This window comes from Mobula hypostoma, chromosome 23 (genome assembly GCF_963921235.1).
Source record: "Mobula hypostoma chromosome 23, sMobHyp1.1, whole genome shotgun sequence".
Taxonomy (NCBI): Eukaryota; Metazoa; Chordata; class Chondrichthyes; order Myliobatiformes; family Myliobatidae; genus Mobula; species Mobula hypostoma.
This window is the reverse complement of record NC_086119.1, coordinates 31,496,923-31,515,669: the sequence shown is the minus strand read 5'-3', so window position 1 is coordinate 31,515,669 and position 18,747 is coordinate 31,496,923. Positions and strand designations below refer to the sequence as shown.

The window sequence follows — 18,747 nt, the reverse complement described above, 5'->3', positions numbered from 1 at the left end:
TTGATAACCTTGCCACAGCGATTGACTTTGTCTCAGTGTGTTTCCTTGGTGACCAGTAGTCCTTTGTTCTACAGCAATTTGGGATGAACCTTGTCAAAGGCTGCTGCGTTTCTCTTCAGACCTCGTTGGCAAAAGCACGGAAGAAGAAATGGAGGACGGTGCCTCAGGTCACATCAAGGGTCTCATGCAGTAGAGCCGAGACTCTGGCACTGTTGAACAATCCTGACAGAGAATCCATTCTCTCCAACTGCCGAGTGTTTGTTTGTCAGTAGTAGGGTGAGAATTCTGCCAACTGCTCTTGACAGTCTTCTCAGCGAACCATCTGATAGGGTCCACCACCTGACCTTCCCAAGAGCCTCAGAAACATTCTGTGCAGACTGTGGCCTGTTTGCATAAGCAAGGGTGTTTGTCACAAACATTTCTATGAAGGGCAACTTGTACAGCTTGGCCCAGTTGAGAGGTCCATGGCAATGTTGACAGATCTGTCTTTTGCGACACTGGGGACTTCAAACCTCAGTACATAGTGACATGCACATGATTTGGACACAGGCTAACAGAGCCACACATAAAAGTACTTGTCAAAAGGACTGTGTTGGGTACATTTCTCAACCTTTCTCTGGAGGTTTATACCTGTCATCTTTGTAGACAGGATCCATTTTTGATTTCCAGATGGATTGGATCATTGCTCTAGTACAGAAATAAAAGACAAGCACAACTGCACCACATACACCAAAACTGGGATCATCTCACCCTGGACGGAGCATCCCCAAAGCCCCATTCTTTGCTTTCCCTTGACTGTACACCCCACCCATTTCAACTCCCGGGAATTAAGTACTCGGAAACTTAAAAATTGTCAGGCTCTTCTGTTTCTGAAAGTGGGCTCCTGGCTGGGCGTCAGTCCAGCAGCAGAAAGAAGGGTAACAAAGGCCCCAATTCTGCTGTAGCTGCTGCTTTTACAACTTGGCGTTTCGTTTTAGTGTCCTTTGTGTGACAAGTTAGTGAAAGTGTAGACCTCTGAGTGAGAGATGCTGGGACTTGAGTGAACTGAGTTAACAGCAGTCAGTCAGATTAAAGGACTGAGAAATATCCAGCGGATGTTGGAGAAAGAAATGTAGATCCTAGAGGAATAAAGAATGAATTGAGGGAATGAAAAGGGAAAGAGCACTGATCACAAATTTGATATTTTTAAAACCTTCAGCAACAATTAATACCTGAAGGAATAAATCTGCCCACATTTAATAATTCCTTTTCAACATAAGAGATTTTGATCAGGAATCCTTCACAAATTACTTCATTATGTATCTATATTTGTAACATGAATAATTAACACTTTTTCTGGCGGTTCACTTTGGCCGTCACCTTTTCCCCCTTCAATATAAGTCAGTGCCGCTAACAGGAGAGCATCTCACCTCAAACAAAAGCCTCTAGATAATTCGAGTTTAACTGTGAACCAGTTGCAACATTCGTGCGTAAATAATGATGAGCATCTTTAACCTGATAGGTATTTTGACAGGCAAGTCTGTGTGGTCGTTATAACCTTGTTGCCGGGAAGTTGTGCTTAAATCCCATGATCTACACGTAGGTCAGCCTTAACAAATAGTAAATGGGCTCTTACCAAGAGTCCTTAGTACCAGAATGGGCCTTATATAGTCTTACAGTTAAAATATAGAGTTTGGGTTGGAATCCAGTCTGCTTAAAAAGAATTAGTTAGAATTTGACAGAGTGAGGGAAGGTCGCTACCACATTATACATCAGTGAACTGCTGACTGCTGTAATCTATCAACCAAGATCCCATGAGGAAAGGACCATGTACCAATATATTTGTGCTCAAACAACTTTCCTTCAGCCTTACATGAAATATTGGATGTAGCCGACTGGATGGTACGCTGCTCTTGCAAATACTCATGAGCACAGTTGTTGCTAGTGCTATTACTTGTCTCCAAGTCAAAAATGGAACATTTCTCTGTCGCTTATTGGCTTCCTCTTGCATTATGTCTCTTAGATTTGGGGTTATTTTAAGAAGCACTGCATCCTTAAAATGGCAACTCCAGCTGCATACTGGGAAAGGGGCTTTTTAAAAATTTTCTTTTGATGTGCTTATATGAAGTTAAGTCAGTACTTCACCTGCTTGAAATCCCTTCACAAGGTTTTGAGCAACCACAAAACCTAGTCGAGCCTAAGCCATGTCTGCAAGACAACATATTGTTTTGTGAATCTCCTGCAGAAGTTTTGAATTATTTGATGGAAATGTCTCCCTTAAAAGTACAGTACATCTGCATTTCAATGGATTATGTCGTTAAAAGAGCTATTAATTCAAGATACAATTCCATGAAGAGGTATTTTGCTTTTTTTTTGAAAGATCCCAGAATCCTCAAGTAGGTTTTTATTTTCAAATTGCCAGGAGCATTTAACTACTGTTGATTATTTCGGTAAATAATTTGTGAATAAATCAATTTAGTGGTTTACTCTGGTGCAACACAGTCTGAGCCCAGGGGTTCCGAGCCTTTTTGATGCCATGGGTCCCTGCCACAGGATCCATGGAGCCCAGCTTGGGAACCCCTGATTAATCCCAATTGCCTTTTGCCAAGTGGTGCAAATCTGGCCGAAGTGAGGGGGTCTACTGTTTGTCTGGGCCTTACTATCCTGGATGACTGTGCACACAAGATTCAGAGGAAGCGCAGCCTGTGGGAGATGTGTTCTGTTTTTTTTTTATTTATTCATTTAAGGGATGTGGCTGTCGCCAGATAGGCCGGCATTTATTGCCCATCCCTAGTTGCCCTTGAGAGGGTGGTGATGAGCTGCATTCTTGAACTGCTGCAGTCCGCGAGGTGTAGGTACACCCACAGTGCTGTTAGGCAGGGAATTCCATGATTTTGACCCAGCGACAATGAAGGAACGGCGATATGTTTCCAAGTCAGGATGGTGAGAGTCTTGGAGGGGGATTTCCAAGTGGTGGTCTTCCCCGGTATCTGCTGTTCTCGTCCTTCTGGATGGTAGTGGTCGTTGGTCTGGAAGGTGCTGCCTTAGGAACTTTGGTGTGTTGTTGCAGTGCATCTTGTAGATAGTACACACTGCTGCAACTGTTTGTTGATGGTGGAGGGATTGGATGCATGTGGAAGGGGTACCGATCAAGTGGGCTGCCTTGTCCTGGATAGCGTCAGGCTTCTTCAGTGTTGATGGAGCTGCACTTATCCCGGTGAGTGGTGAATATTCCATTACACTCCTGACCTGAGCCTTGTAGATGGTGGACAGGCTTTGGGGAGTAGGAAAAGAATTCTCAGGAAGCTTCCTGGTAATAGAGTTCATGTTGTAGGTAATAAGGAATTGTATAGCAGACAAAAAAAGGAGATAAGTGGCGTAATTGAGAGAGTTTGGAACCTACAGTATGTGGGGAAGCTCTGTTTTTTGTTTGTAATTGTCCAAGAAGATGGGCAGTTGTTGAGAATGTTGATGGAAGAGTGGAGGACACACAGCCCTAGGATATTCACCCCTGCACCATCTCCCTTGGCCTGGGGTTCAAGAAATCACTGGTAGTGCCACAGGGCCTCATGGGCTCCCTTTGCAAGGATATGATGTCCTAGGAATTACCTTAGTGTCCTCAGTTTCCTTTGAGTCTGATCTCTGGGTAATTCCTTGATGAATAATTCTGTCCTCTGCAGTGATGGACTGATATCTTTGCCCTTGGACTCCAACTGGATTAACACAACGCTGACGGAGGCACACAGGACCGATGTATATTCGGGTCTCGTGATGGAGGCTGTGGCGGATGACAGCAAGGGTTCAGGGACAGCAGAGCAGGAAAAGGAGCACAGCCCATTGTTATCTGAACAAGTCCGGTTGGAGGAAGGTTTTCACCACACCGCTGCCTGTGGGAATCCTGTCTTCATCTCCATTGAATATCACTGCACTGAGTCCTCACCCATCTCATCCGATGACCACTCTGCCCCACACTTGCCAACGACCCGTTGCTTGTGCAACCTTTGTTCCACCATAACTTTGTGAGCTTGGAGCTGGCCTCCCTTTAAAGAGCTCAGAACGCGCACGCAGGGAAATGCGTCATTTGCATTGTCGACCAGCACAGCCTAAACTTGGGGGAAGGGGGGGCAGGCAGCTGGTGTTGTCATGCTGCCAAGATAATGGTGATGTTTAAACCTGGATTTGTGCTTCTGTGAGTGTTTCCTGAGTCCCGTGGTAAGGAGGTACCTGATGGCAATGTTCTGTTGGTATCAAGGTGGATACTTTGGGCTCAGCATCCAGTTTGAGTCTAGCTCCATCTGTGAGGTCACATTCACAACTACTGGAAGGGATTGATTGCATTGTAGTGTAGTAATTTTAAAAATTCACTCTACTGCTGCCGCAAAGAAAATTACGACGTGCTGTATGCGAGAGATGATAAACCTGATACTGATACGGGTCTCTATTGGGGACTGAGAGTGGGAAGGCGGCCAGGGAGAGGTGAATCATGGTTTGGAAGAAGGGAAAGGGGACGAGACGGAGCGGGAAGTGCCAGAGAGGCATTCTGTAATGATCAATAAACCAATTGAAATCAAATGGCCTTGCCTGGTGTCCCAGAGTTGGGTGTGTCTGCACCCACGCCACTCCCCACCCTGGCACTCCTTATCTGCCGCGGTGCTCCACCCTCACCATTCCCAGCATCCTTTGCTCCCGCCAGATTTATAATCTCGCTCTCCGTTCCCTGTTGACATATAGAGTCTTAGGCACCCTAGCTTTATTTATGCGTGCCTAAGACTTTTGCACAGTACTGTAGTTCCATAAGCCTGTTGGCGAGACAGAACCATCGTTGCCAGATAGCCACTGTTACTACATGATAGATATTGGAGACATTAGAGTCTTGTCATCTTCAGAAGTTTTCTGATGACTCTGCCATAGTTGGATGCATCAGCAAGGGAGATGAGGCTGAGTACAGGGCTACGGTAGGAAACATTATCACATGGTGTGAGCAGAATTGTCTGCAGCTTAATGTGAAAAAGACTAAGAAGCTGGTGGTGGACCTGAGGAGAGTTAAGGCACCAGTGACCCCTGTTTCCATCCAGGGGGTCAGTGTGGACATGGTGGAGGATTACAAATACCTGGGGATACGAATTGACAATAAACTGGACTGGTCAAAGAACACTGAGGCTGTCTACAAGAAGAGTCAGAGCCGTCTCTATTTCCTGAGGAGACTGAGGTCCTTTAACATCTGTCGGACGATGCTGAGGATGTTCTATGAGTCTGTAGTGGCCAGTGCTATCATGTTTGCTGTTGTGAGCTGGGGCAGCAGGCTGAGGGTAGCAGACACCAACAGAATTAACAAACTCATTTGTAAGGCCAGTGATGTTGTGGGGATGGAACTGGACTCTCTGACGGTGGTGTCTGAAAAGAGGATGCTGTCCAAGTTGCATGCCATCTTGGACAATGTCTCCCATCCACTACATAATGTACTGGTTGGGCACAGGAGTACATTCAGCCAGAGACTCATTCCACCGAGATGCAGCACTGAGCATCATAGGAAGTCATTCCTGCCTGTGGCCATCAAACTTTACAACTCCTCCCTTGGAGGGTCAGACACCCTGAGCCAATAGGCTGGTCCTGGACTTATTTCCTGGCATAATTTACATATTACTATTTAATTATTTATGGTTTTATATTGCTATATTTATACTCTATTCTTGGTTGGTGGAACTGTAACGAAAACCAATTTCCCTCAGGATCAATAAAGTACGACTATGATTGACAATGACTATTCATATCATTCATTAGGAATGCTTGTACCTTCCACACAGTCACAGGGGAACTCTGATTGACTTTCATTCATTCCGAGCAGAAGCTGGAAATCTGAAATAAAAGCAGAAGATGCAGGACCTGTGAAATTAAAACGAGCTAATACTTCAGGTCAAAGCCCAGCTTTGATGAGGAGCTCCACCCTGAAGCTCTATCTGTTTCTCTTTCCGTAGATGCTGTCCGACCTGCTAAGCATTTTCTGTTTTATTTCATGCTTTTTGTCTTGATTTGTGTGAATGGTAAACTCTAATTTCCTGCTTTTTCTTCCTATTCTGACTTGGCTCCTGAAGGACATTGTAGGTTGTTCCTGTAACCCTGTCCCCTCTGTCTCCTCTTAAGTTGCCAACATGATCATGAGACCAGATGTTAAAGACAGCAGAATTAGTGTAATTCCCCATGAGGAAAGAATCTGCTTTCAAATAATAAGCAGAAACTGTACAGTAGTTTTCTGGAATGCAGACTGGGGCTCACAGACAGTCAGCACTGCCCACATCCTTAGCTTTAATCTTTGATCATGTTATCGGCAGACCTCAAATCATAACCCATCATTTGTTTTATGTAGATTACCCAACCTTTGTGAAGGGAAATATCGCTGACAGTGAACACAGATGTTGCCCTAATGTGAAAAGTTGTGCAGAAAGAGAGAACCAGTCTGTCTCCTACTTTGCGTTTCCCTGCTCTCTGATTTGGTGTCTCACAGCTCCATCTGATGCACCAGATCTACTAAGACTTCAAAATACCGTTTTACTTTTTGCATTCATTCTCCTTATCCTAAATGGGATCGTTGTTTTGTCGGACTTTTCCAAATTCTTATTAGATTAGTCGCTGTCTCACCTGCCCTTAATGCATTCCTACTGTCTGACCCTTCAGCCGCCTCCAGTAGACCTTCTCTTCGGTCTTCCTTTGATCCCTCCTCCGACGCTTCCATCTTATTAGTACACAGACAGCGTTTAGCTGACAGTTATTTACAGTACATCTGTACAGACATATACACACGGGTAGTTGAATCAACTTCTCCATGTCGGCGTGCACCATTTGAGCATTTTGCTGAGGACCTCCTTCTGTGATGTCCACTAGGACACCATGAAGCCATCTTCTCTCCTACACGCACGCACAATTTGTAGGCTGCACCTTCTGCAGAAGGACGGGAGGCTTTGAGAGAGGTCCTAAGTCAACACAGTCCTCACTGCCCAGGGATCGGAAATGGGGAGGTCTGGCTGGGTAGTTGGAGGGGATGGTCAGGGGAGGGTCTCATTGGTACTGATCTGCAGAGGAGGTACGTTTAGGTGCTGGAGGAAGAGGAGCACGGATGCGTGCTGTGAATACAGCCTGAAAGGATTTCCACTGCTGCCCCTTTCAGCACATTCCCCTTTTCGGTCCAAAGGTCCCCCTTTAAATAACACGGAAGCAGAACCAGTGGTGCCACCTCCTTTTGCTCTCTTTCTACCTGTGGAACGTCATCGTGCATGTCAGGGGTCGTCTGTGTGTGTGAAAGGACTGCCAACGTCATGAATTATACAGCAAGGCTCAGACTTCTTCTGCATTTGAGTGTTTATTGTTAAATCACTTGGGTGATGTAGATTTTAGGGAAATGTTCCCCCGTCCCCTACCTTTGAATTGCATGTATTAAAAAAAGCAGAGCTTAACATCTAACTCAGATCAGTGAACAATCAAGTTCTCATATTTATCAGCTACAGTGAATGGGATTAGATCCTTGCTCTCTGTGTCTCTGCACTAATTTACATCTCACCGGTAACCACCCTGATACCATCCCATCATCGCAAGCCATTTTTGTGACTTACTTCCCGAGTAACCTAGCCTTGTCTGTGAAAGTGACGTGTTACACTCTGTCCTTGCTTTTCCTTGCCAGCACACATGCCAAGGGACAGGGGGAAATAAAAACCACAGAAGGGAATAAAAAAAATAAATGTTGGCGACCGTGCGGCTACACGCGACTGCTCAGGAGATAAAGCGGTCCTGAGAAAGAGCAAGTGGGGGATGGTGGGTGGTAAGGACACAAGCATGTGGTCAAAATCTGGTTATTGTCAGAACGAGAATGTGTTGAAGGTGTGGTCGGAGATGGGGCAGGAGAGGGAGGTACTTGGCGAGGGCAGTGAATGGGCTGAGGTGGAGGTGTGTTGAAGACTGACTTATTGAGGAAGAGCCGCCACTCCACGCAGACTCTAAGAAAAGGAAGGAAGCCGAATGGTGAGAATAGAATTGGGTTCTAGTGTACAAGGGGTGCATGAAACAACCAGGATGGTAAAGGGGAGGTGGGAGATGTTGGGACAACAATGCTCTAACAAATAGGAAGAGCAGAGAAGATTCCATTAGAGCAATGGTACAGCAACAGTTTGGGCAGAGGATGTGCTAGACAAGTATAGAGATGGAAAGATGGCTCCGACTTTGAGTGAATCTGTGGAATTCGTTGCCACAGAGGGTTGTGGAGGCTAAGTTGTTAGGTGAACTTAAAGCAGAGATTGTTGGGTTCTTGGCTTGTAACGGTGTTGAGGGTTACAGAGAGAAGGCGGGAGAATGGGGTTAAAACAAGGTCAGCCATGATTGAATGGTGGAGCAGACTCATTGGGCTGAATGGCCTAATTCTGCCCCTATGTTTTATGGTCTAAGAACCGTGGTTGGGGTAACGGTGATATGATGGACAGGGACGAAAAGGCAAAGCACCTGAGAGAGACAGAAAGAGAGCTGAGGCAACAAGACAAGCTCTGGGAAATTAGAATTGACCTTGTTTTGAATTCCAACTGCACAAGTTGGACAAGGAAATTATTGTTTATTTCAAATCAGCTCCTCAGAGCCTCCTGTTGCCAGGATGTACACGGGAGAATTAGTGAGATGGATGCGATCCAGTGAAGCCTAGTATAAAAATACATTTTCAAAATAATGGAGCTTCCTCTGAAAGAGAAATGAAGAACTTGTGGTTTGCACAGTGATCTGAAAGTGCTGAAGAAATGCAATGAACGTGCAGCTGTGCGTGTAATGGGATTTGTTTCTGGTCCTGTTTTTTTTCTGCTCCTAATACAAACAGCTGTTAAACAGAGCGCTGATGTGTCTGGTGTGCAGAAGGTCTGTCAGCATGAACGTGGAGCTGGGAAGCAGTGGTGAGCTGGTTCAGGGAGTGGTTTCAGGTACCAGGGAAAGTGACTTGGAGTATGTTAAACTTCTCAAGGATCAGAATCAGGTTTAATATTACTGACATATGCTGCGAAATTTGTTGTTTTGCGGCAGCAGTTCATTGCAATAATTTAAAAGTATTATAAAATTACAATTTAAAAGATCTATGCAATTAAAAATGAATGAATAAGTATTGCTAAAAGTGACCAAGATAGTGAGGTAGGTTGGTTCATTGTCCATTCAGAATTGTCAGAATGTTTTAGCTTCTTCAGTGCCTGTTTCCTATCGCACTTCATGAATTAATTTCAAAACAGCACTTCATTTTATCAAAAACCCGTCATCCCATAAATCTGCATTTGATCATTTCTTCTGTATTAGAATGGAGGCATAGAAATTAAGGAGATGCTGAAAGTTTCAGAAAGGTTGCTCCGTTCTAAATCGCTTTACATCTTCTCGGAAAACATTGGACTTTTAAACAGGCATTCTTCAAACAAGCAACACACATCAAACTTGCTGGTGGACGCAGCAGGCCAGGCAGCATCTCTAGGAAGAGGTACAGTCGACGTTTCAGGCTGAGACCCTTCGTCAGGACTAACTGAAGGAAGAGCTAGTAAGAGATTTGAAAGTTGGAGGGGGAGGGGGAGATCCGAAATGATAGAAGAAGACTAGAGCTGCTGCCTGGCCTGCTGCGTTCACCAGCAACTTTGATGTGTGTTGCTTGAATTTTCAGCATCTGCAGAATTCCTCGAGTTTGCGTTTTTCAAACAAGGGCTGTTTAACGGTAAGTGGTCTGGTGAGGGGAACGGTGGATGTGGAATGTGGAAATGGCTTTGACAGCCCTGCTCTCCAAAAGTGGCTGCAAAGCCCCCCCCCCATCGGCTTGAACACTGAGGCTGTGCTATCCTGCTTCAGCCTCCCTCCCTCGGGTAGTTACTTAAATGAGGTGCTTGATCTTCAGCAGTGAATGTGCATTCAACGGCACTGTATGAGAGAGTGGAAAAAAGCATTCCCTTTCACTGTCCCTGTTACTCTTCCCCCACATCAGATACTTTTTTAAATTTCTTTTAATGCAAAGCACCAGTGCTGCATGCCAAAACTGCCTGTTCATTTGTGCTGACTGTGCAGGATTGGCAGTACCAGAGGCACAAAGCAGCTGAACAAATAGAATATTTTGCAGTTGCTGTACTCCCCCGAGATTTGCCAAACACCTTAAAACTTAGGGAGTTGCTCAAACTATTGGGCAGCGCTGTGCCCCCTGTGATCATGTCACTGTTCTGCACGGACACTGGTTTAAAAAAAACATTAAAAACTGCAGTTAGAGCTTGTCAGACAATGGAATGGTTTTGATAGCGAGCCAGTGTTTTTTTTTCTCTCTGAAAATGGCTGAGATGCATTGTTGATGAATATGTGAAAAGGAAAATTATGAAATTTAGTTTAACAACCTTGAATGCTCACAACATTTTAGAAGCATCAGCCTCTGGGTTAATAAATGCAATCTCAAACTTTGAGGGTGAAATGAGTCTCTGCAAACTGATTTTGTTACCTCCACACGACCATTCAGCACAGGGCTGGCTGAGCTGATTAATACTGCCCTCTGTCAACCTGAGCTCATCAGGCCTGGTACCAAATCTTGTTCACCGCTCCTCCATAGTGACCTCTATTTAAGCAGAGGGTCGATGTTAAAATTCTTTTATCTGATGGCAGAGGGGAAGAAGCTGTTCCTGAGATGTTGAGTTTGTGTCTTCACGCTCTTATACCTCCTGCTTGATGGTAGGAACGAGAAGCAGGCATGTCCTGCGTGATGGGGGTCTTTAACGATGGCTGACCTCCTGCTTGATGGTAGGAATGAGAAGCAGGCATGTCTTGCGTGATGGGGGGTCTTTAACGATGGGTGACCTCCTGCTTGATGGTAGGAACGAGAAGCAGGCATGTCTTGCGTGATGGGGGGTCTTTAACGATGGGTGACCTCCTGCTTGATGGTAGGAACGAGAAGCAGGCATGTCCTGCGTGATGGGGGTCTTTAACGATGGCTGACCTCCTGCTTGATGGTAGGAACGAGAAGCAGGCATGTCCTGCGTGATGGGGGTCTTTAACGATGGCTGACGCCTTTTGAAGGTCCCCTGAATGCTGGGAAGGCCAATGCCCACAAAGGAGCTGGCTGAGTTTACAACTTTCTGCAGCTTTTTCCGATCCTGTGCAGGGCCCCCTCCGTACCAGATGAGGATGCAACCAGTTAGAATGCTGTCCACGGTACATCTGTAGAAATTTCTGAGTGCCTTTGATCTCCTCATAGTCCTAATGAAAGATAGCCTTTGTCGTGCCTTCTTTGTAATTACCTCAGCATGTTGGGTCCAGGATAGATCTTCAGAGATGTTGACACCCGGGAACTGGAAACGGCTCAGCCTTTCCACTGCTGATCCCTCGATGAGGACTGGTGTGTTTTCCCTCGACTTCTCCTTCCTGAAGTCCACAATTAATTCCTTGGTCTTGCTGATGTTGAGTGCAAGGTTGTTGTTGTGACACCACTCAACCAGCTAATCTATCCCGCTCCTGTAATCCTCCTTGTCACCATTTGAATTTCTGCCAACAATATTTGTGTCATCACGAAATTTATAGAGGCTTTTGAGCTGTGCCTGGACACGTTGTCGTGCGATTAGAGGGAGTAGAGCATTGGGCTAAGCATGCTCCGTTGAAGCGCGCTAGTGTTGATTGTCAACGACTATGGTCTTTCAGTGAGGAAGTCAAGGATCTAGTTGCAGAGGGAGATACAGAGGCCCAGGCTTTGAAGCTTGTTGATCAGTACTGAGGGTATGATGGCATTGATCGCTGAGCTGTAATCAATAAACAGCAGCCTGCCATAGCCATTTGCTATTATCCAGGTGATTCAGGCCGATCGGAGAGTCACTGAGACTGCATCCACTGTGGTCCTATTGTGGCAATGGGCAAATCGCAGCGGGTCCAAGTCCTTGCTTAGGCAGGAACTGATTCTGGTGATGACCAACCCCTCAAAGCACCTCATCACAGTAGATGTGAGTGCTCCTGGACAATAGTCGGTGAGGGAGTTCAGCCCGCTCTCCTCGGGCACTGGTATGATTGTTGCTCTTTAGAAGCAGGTGGGAACCTTCAGCTGCAGCAGGGAGATTAAAGATGTCCTTGAACACTCCTGCCAGTTGGTTGGCACAGGTCTTCAGTGCCATCACAGGTTCATAAGTTTTCTATAAAAACCAATGAAAAGCAGTGAAAGATAGGTCCATACAAGTGAGAATGCTCTTAGGTTCACAATTCCAGGTAACGTTGGTGAAGATGAGTTTGCACCAAGGATTCTCAGAGAGCGTTCTTTCTCCCTCTGTCCCTCTCACTGTACCCCTTGCCCATCCTCTGGGTTTTCCCCCCTTCCCCATTTTCTTTCTCCCTAGGCCTCCCATCCCATGATCCTCTCATATCCCTTTTGCCAATCACCTGTCCAGCTCTTGGCTCCATCCCTCCCCCTCCTGTCTTCTCCTATCATTTTGGTTCTCCCCCTCCCCCTCCCACTTTCAAATCTCTTACTAGCTCTTCTTTCAGTTAGTCCTGACGAAGGGTCTCGGTCCGAAACGTCGACTGTACCTCTTCCTAGAGATGCTGCCTGGCCTGCTGTGTTCACCAGCGACTCTTATGTGTGTTGCTTGAATTTCCAGCATCTGCAGATTTCCTTGTGTTAGAGTTTGCTTGGGTTTCTATTGCTGGTCATTGTGATCCTGTTGGAACATCACTAATTGTTGAGGAACTGTTTCAGCCATGGTGACACTACTGATATACCTGAAAGCATTGTGGAACTGCAGTGACCCAAGAAAGTGAGTCATCTTTAAATCCCACATAAAGAAGGTGACCAGAATGGCATTTCTACACTTAAAGAAATATTGCAAAGGTACAGTGGTATGCAAGAGTTTGGGCACCCCTGGTCAAAATTTCTGTTACTGTGAATAGCTAAGTGAGTAAAAGATGAAATGATTTCCGAAAGGCATGAAGTTAAAGATGACACATTTCTTTAATATTTTAAGCAAGAAAAATCTTTATTTCCATCTTTTACAGTTTCAAAATAACAAAAAAGGAAAAGGGCCCGAAGCAAAAGTTTGGGCACCGTGCATGGTCAGTACTTAGTAACACCCCCTTTGGCAAGTATCACAGCTTGTAAATGTTTTCTGTAGCCAGCTAAGAGTCTTTCAATTCTTGTTTGGGGGATTTTCGCCCATTCTTCCTTGCAAAAGGCTTCTAGTTCTGCGGGATTCTTGGCTCGTCTTGCATGCACTGCTCTTTTGAGGTCTATCCACAGATTCTCGATGATGTTTAGGTCGGGGGACTGTGAGGGCCAGGGCAAAACCTTCAGCTTGCACCTCTTGAGGCAGTCCATCGTGGATTTTGAGGAGTCTTTAGTTTCATTATCCTGTTGTAGAAGACATCCTCTTTTCATCTTCGGCTTTTTTACAGATGGTGTGATGTTTGCTTCCGGAATTTGCTGGTATTTAATTGAATTCATTCTTCCCTCTACCAGTAAATGTTCCACGTGCCACTGGCTGCAACACAAGCCCAAAGCATGATCGATCCACCCCCGTGCTTAACAGTTGGAGAGGTGTTCTTTTCATAAAATTCTGTACCCTTTTTTCTCCAAACATACTTTTGCTCATTGTGGCCAAAAAGTTCTGTTTTAACTTCATCAGTCCACAGGACTTGTTTCCAAAATGCAACAGGCTTGTTTAGATGTTCCTTTGAACCTTTTGAATAGAAATTCTTAAAAGCCATTTTATGCATATCATAATGTGTGATATGCTCATAAAAAAGGTTTTCCAATATTTTTGGCTGAGATGTTCAGGATAGATAAGGAAGGAAATCAAGGAGAGAATCAGAATCAGGTTTATTATCACCGGCATGTGATGTGAAATTTGTTAACTTAGCAGCAGCAGTTCAATGCAATACATAATATAGAAGGAAATAAGTAAATCAATCAATCAATCAATCAATAAATCAATCACAGTATATGTATATTGAAAAGATTAAAAATCATGCAAAAAACAAAAGTAATATATTTTTTAAACGTCGGATTAGTCGGAATTCTGATTAAGGAGAATATTGCAGAGCTAGAGAGGGAGGGTGTCCTCCCTAGTCATAATCAGAATCGGTGTGGTTAGAGTTGAGGAAGAATATGGATGTCATTACCCAGGGAGTATTCAATAGGCTTTCAACTTCTAGAAAGGGTGCAAGGAAATTACATTTGCCCAAACGCCATGCGGTAGTGATCGGAAGGATTTCTGTTATCCCAGTCTATAAGGTGAGGGGCAAAACACGGAGCAACTTTTGAAGTGTGTTCGAGAGAACCTTTTTGATTAATTCATTGATAATTGGTTTAATATTGTCACTTGAACCAAGATACAGTGAGAAGTTTTGTTTTGCAAGCTAGCTGGACAGATGGTTCCACGCATAAGGACATCAAAGGAGTACAAAAAGAAAATAAACTATAACAGAATGCAAAATATTGTGTTACAATTACAGAGAAAGTGCAGTGCAGTTCGACCATTAAGGTGCAGGGGCCATGATGAGGTAGATTGAGAGATCAAGATTTCATCTTTAAATGTACAACGGGTCCATTTAAGGGTCTCACAACAGGAAGATTGAAGCTGTCACAGCTCAGGAGAAGAGAAGGCCCCATCTCTTTCTGAAAAACTAAATGAGCTATTATTATTGGCTCATCACTTGGGCAACAGCAGTCTCAGCTTTGAATGGCTATGGTGTAGGATATGGAACATCCTGCGGTAAAACTTGTCAATTAGGCTGACTCCAATGGAATCCTAGGAGCATTGACAAAGTAGCTAACACTTAGGCCAAATTGAAGATAACCTCAGGTCAGAGACGATAGCACTGAGGGTGGATTGAGTTTGCAAATTTTCATTGTGAAATATCCAAAGGTTAGGATAAGCAAAAAAAAAAGGTGAGAAAGGAGAACTGTATGTGCAAACTCTCAGTGACTGACTTTGTATGCAGAACCTCTGTCCATTAAACTTAAAAGAACAAAGAACATTACAGCACAGTGCAGGCCCTTTGGCTGATGATGTGCCGACCTTTTAATTTGCTTTAAGGTCAATCTGACCTTTCATCCAGGTAAACTCGCAGAAAACATTGCTTAATATACCTCAGAAAAATGACACAAAAAATTTATCAACATTACGGGCAGAGACTCTTCAACTGGCTTGGAAAGGAAGGGGGAAGAAGCCAGAAAGATGGGGAGGGAGTACCAGCTGGCAGGTGAACGGTGAAACCCAGTGAGGGGGAGGTGGGAGCGTGGATTAAGGGGAAATGAAGTGAGGAGCTGGGAGGTTTTCTGCAAACAGACCTTACATCTGAACTTCCGAGATGAATGTCTTTTGTTGTCTTGTTAACACTAAGATTAATACGCAGATATTTGATAGATTTCTACAAAACATTTCTTTTTTGCCATTTCCTGCCAAGTGGATTTGAAAATGCAGTGGAGAATTAAAAGAGAAAAACTATGTTTCCTTGGTCCTTCATCCAGCGGACAATGTAATAACCTTCTTCGTTCAAGGAAACATTCCCGATCAAAACACAGGCCACATCAATAAAGCTGACTTAAAAATAATTAAACTTTAAATATTTTAATACAATTCTGTACCTCGTACGATTGTTGATGTGATTACTGAAGCTTTTGCCAAGAGCGACAGGGAACTCAAGCATATAATCAGCATGTCATGCCATGACACTTCCAGGCTTGATTGTTTTGGGCCTTCGCTCATCTGAAGGCAACGTGAAGTCTTGTTCCTTTTGTGTAGTTAAAAGTACATTTATTATGAGAGTATGTATATGTTATACAACCTTGAGATTCATCTTCTTTCAAGCAGCCATGAAACAAAGAAACGCAAAGAACTCGTATATTTTTAAAATGATTGTTGAACGCCCAATGTGTAGGAAAAAAACACACAACACGCCCATTAAAAAAAATCAAAGATAAAAGAACCCGTATTAAAAAAAAGACCATCTAACACCCAGAGTGCAGAGGGAAAAAATCCGCAAGCAAATAGCACTCTGAAGTGAAGTCCGGAAGAGAGTCCCGTAGTCCAGCGTAGAGACAAGTAAACCTGGCGGAACAGTGATCTAAACCAGCCCATCCCTCGCCTCCCTTTTTCAATCTGGCCCGGCGCCTAAATCGACTTCCAAACATTGGGTTCAATTGCCTCGATATGGTCTGGGGCCTAGGCCTCACTGCCTCAATTTGGCCTGTACCCGACTTTACTAATTTGGCCTGGCACATAAGTCCCCAGTGTATTTATTCCTTCTGCTGAATCCTGTTTGATCTACCAGTGAGAGAACTTTGAGTGCTAAGTCCTGTACATCTAGAACAGGGGTTCCCAACCTTTTTTAAGCTGCGCAGCCTTGCCGTTAACAGAGGGGTCCACGAACCCCTGATCTCTCGAAGGAGTTTATATTTCACTGCCAAGGCACCGGGGTTTCTTGAAGCCAAGTTGTTTGAAGATGGGGGCTGGAAGGACCTGAAACTGATGACATTTTGCCCAGTGCATGGGTGGCATGGTGGGGTTAAAATTGGCATGTGGTAACTGACTTGAGCAGAGATATAGTTGCATACATATGGAGGGAATGTGAGGAAAATAAACCCTTGGAGATTTAGCTTATTGTAAGAAGATAAATGCATGTGTCCTTAAAAATTGTCTCTCACAATGAAGGTGTAATTATGAAGAAAGAAAACCATCCTTTCCATATGGCATTCACATCTTCAGAGTGCCTCTTTCACACAGGCTGCATCCTCTCCCCTTTGTTGCAGAGATTAGCAAAACACTGGAAGTATTTGCTCTACTTGCAGACTCACCTGATAGTTTATGTGCAATACAAGCAAGGCAAGTCCCTGCTGAATCAGCTTTGTACAATGCATGGGCTATTGCATATCCCCAGGAAAGAAATGGTTTCAATTCGTTTCATCTCTTCAATAATCAAGTGGAGTGTTGCTCAGAGCCTGAGAAGGTGTTCAACTTTGATCAAATGCTCTGCTCATTGGCAGTGAAGCTGACACTGCTCTGTTTATTCTTCGCCTTGATTAGGTCCTTTACAGTGATCATACTGTCAAGAGCAAACTTAATCCCAGTTTGATTCACATGTTTTAATTTCAAACATTAAACATTATCTGTCATATTATGTTTTTGTATATAGCAAGTAGAAACATAAAATAATTTAGCCATGTCATATATTAAAGCACAAATTGTGATATATAATGTATCATAGTTTAATAGTATTCATAAATGCCATTTGTACATTAGAGATTCCCACTGTTCAGACTTTGAACTTTATATTGAGTGATTACTAAGAGGTCAAATGAATTTGATTTATTACCTTACAGCTCTCAGCAGATGTTTTATCGTAAATCGGTTGCACCTCTTGTTCTGATTTCAGAAGTTTTACTTTCCACCAAGTGCATTGCATTCTGATGGTAATGTAGACAATATGGAGATGTGAGCAGGATTCAAGGTTTAATGTGATCAAGAGTTAGCTCGATTAAGGGGAAGAGTGGTTAAAGGGCGATACTGAAGATGCAGAGATCTAGACTGAAAACAGAGGTATCATCCAGAAACATTTCTTGGTCAAAGGATTTGGAGTGCACTCCCTGCTCCTGATTCAGTCGTGGCCCTCTGATGCTAGATACCTGGAGGGAAAAAAAAATCAGGGATGTGGAGAAAGAGTCAACTGCTTGGTTACTCGTTGAAGTCTTGATGAACCAAACCACCATCTGTGCTGATTCTGAGATGCTGTATAGTCTAGTGATTCATTAAAGAAAAGAGTGTATTGTGTGTGAACCAACATGATGATGGTTCAGGTGAGATGGAGGATCCAAATCATTTACCCCTAATTTATCAACTGGACATTTCCCTTTGTCCACAAAGCAAAAGTCACAGCAGATGCCATTTTATTGGCTCTTCATTCAACCCTGGAACATCTGGACAGCAAAGATGCATACATCAGGATGCTCTTTATTAACTACACCTCAGCATTCAATACTGTCATCCCCTCAAAACTAATCAATAAGCATCAAGACCGTGGCCTCAATACCTCCTTGCACAATTGAATCCTTGATTTCCTCTCTTTCAGACCCCAGTCAGGTTCAGATTGGCTACAGCATCTGCACAATCTCCATCAGCACAGGTACACCACAGGGATGTGTGCTTAGTCCCCTGCTCTTCTCACTTTACACTGAGGTCTGCGTGGCTAAGCACAGCTCCAATGCCATATTTAACTTTGTTGGTGACACCACTGCCATTGGCCAAATCAAGGGTGGTGATGAGGCAGCATCTTGGAGGGAGATTGAAAATCTGGCTGAGTGACGCCACAACAACAACCTCGTACTCAATTTCAGCAACACCATGGAGCTGATTATTACCTTCAGAAGGAGGAAACCAGAGGTCCATGAGACAGTCCTCATCAGGGGATCAGAGGTGAAGAGCAGCGGTCCCCAACCATCAGGCTGCGGACCGGTACCGGGCCGCAAAGCATGTGCCACCAGGCTGTGAGGAAATGATATGAGTCAGCTGGACCTTTCCTCATTCCCTGTCATGCTCTGTTGAACCTGAACATAGGGTTGCCAGCTGTCCCGTATTTGCTGACATCCCGTATATTGGGCTAAATTGGTTTGTCCCGTATTTCTCCCGCTAAGGTCGAGCGTTCCTATGAAACCTTTTGTGCCGAAATGGCATGAAGCGAAGAAGCAATTACCATTAATTTATATGGGAAAATTTTTTGAGCGTTCCCAGACCCAAAACATAACCTACCAAATCATACCAAATAACA

General features: G+C 44.2%; 1 protein-coding gene across 1 annotated transcript in view; it reads left to right on the top strand.

Moving 5' to 3' along the window:
• The window catches only part of LOC134336744 (cytosolic arginine sensor for mTORC1 subunit 2), a 195,793-nt gene that overhangs the window by 80,800 nt on the left and 96,246 nt on the right, over nucleotides 1-18,747 (top strand). The gene's annotated exons all lie outside the window — the stretch shown is intronic.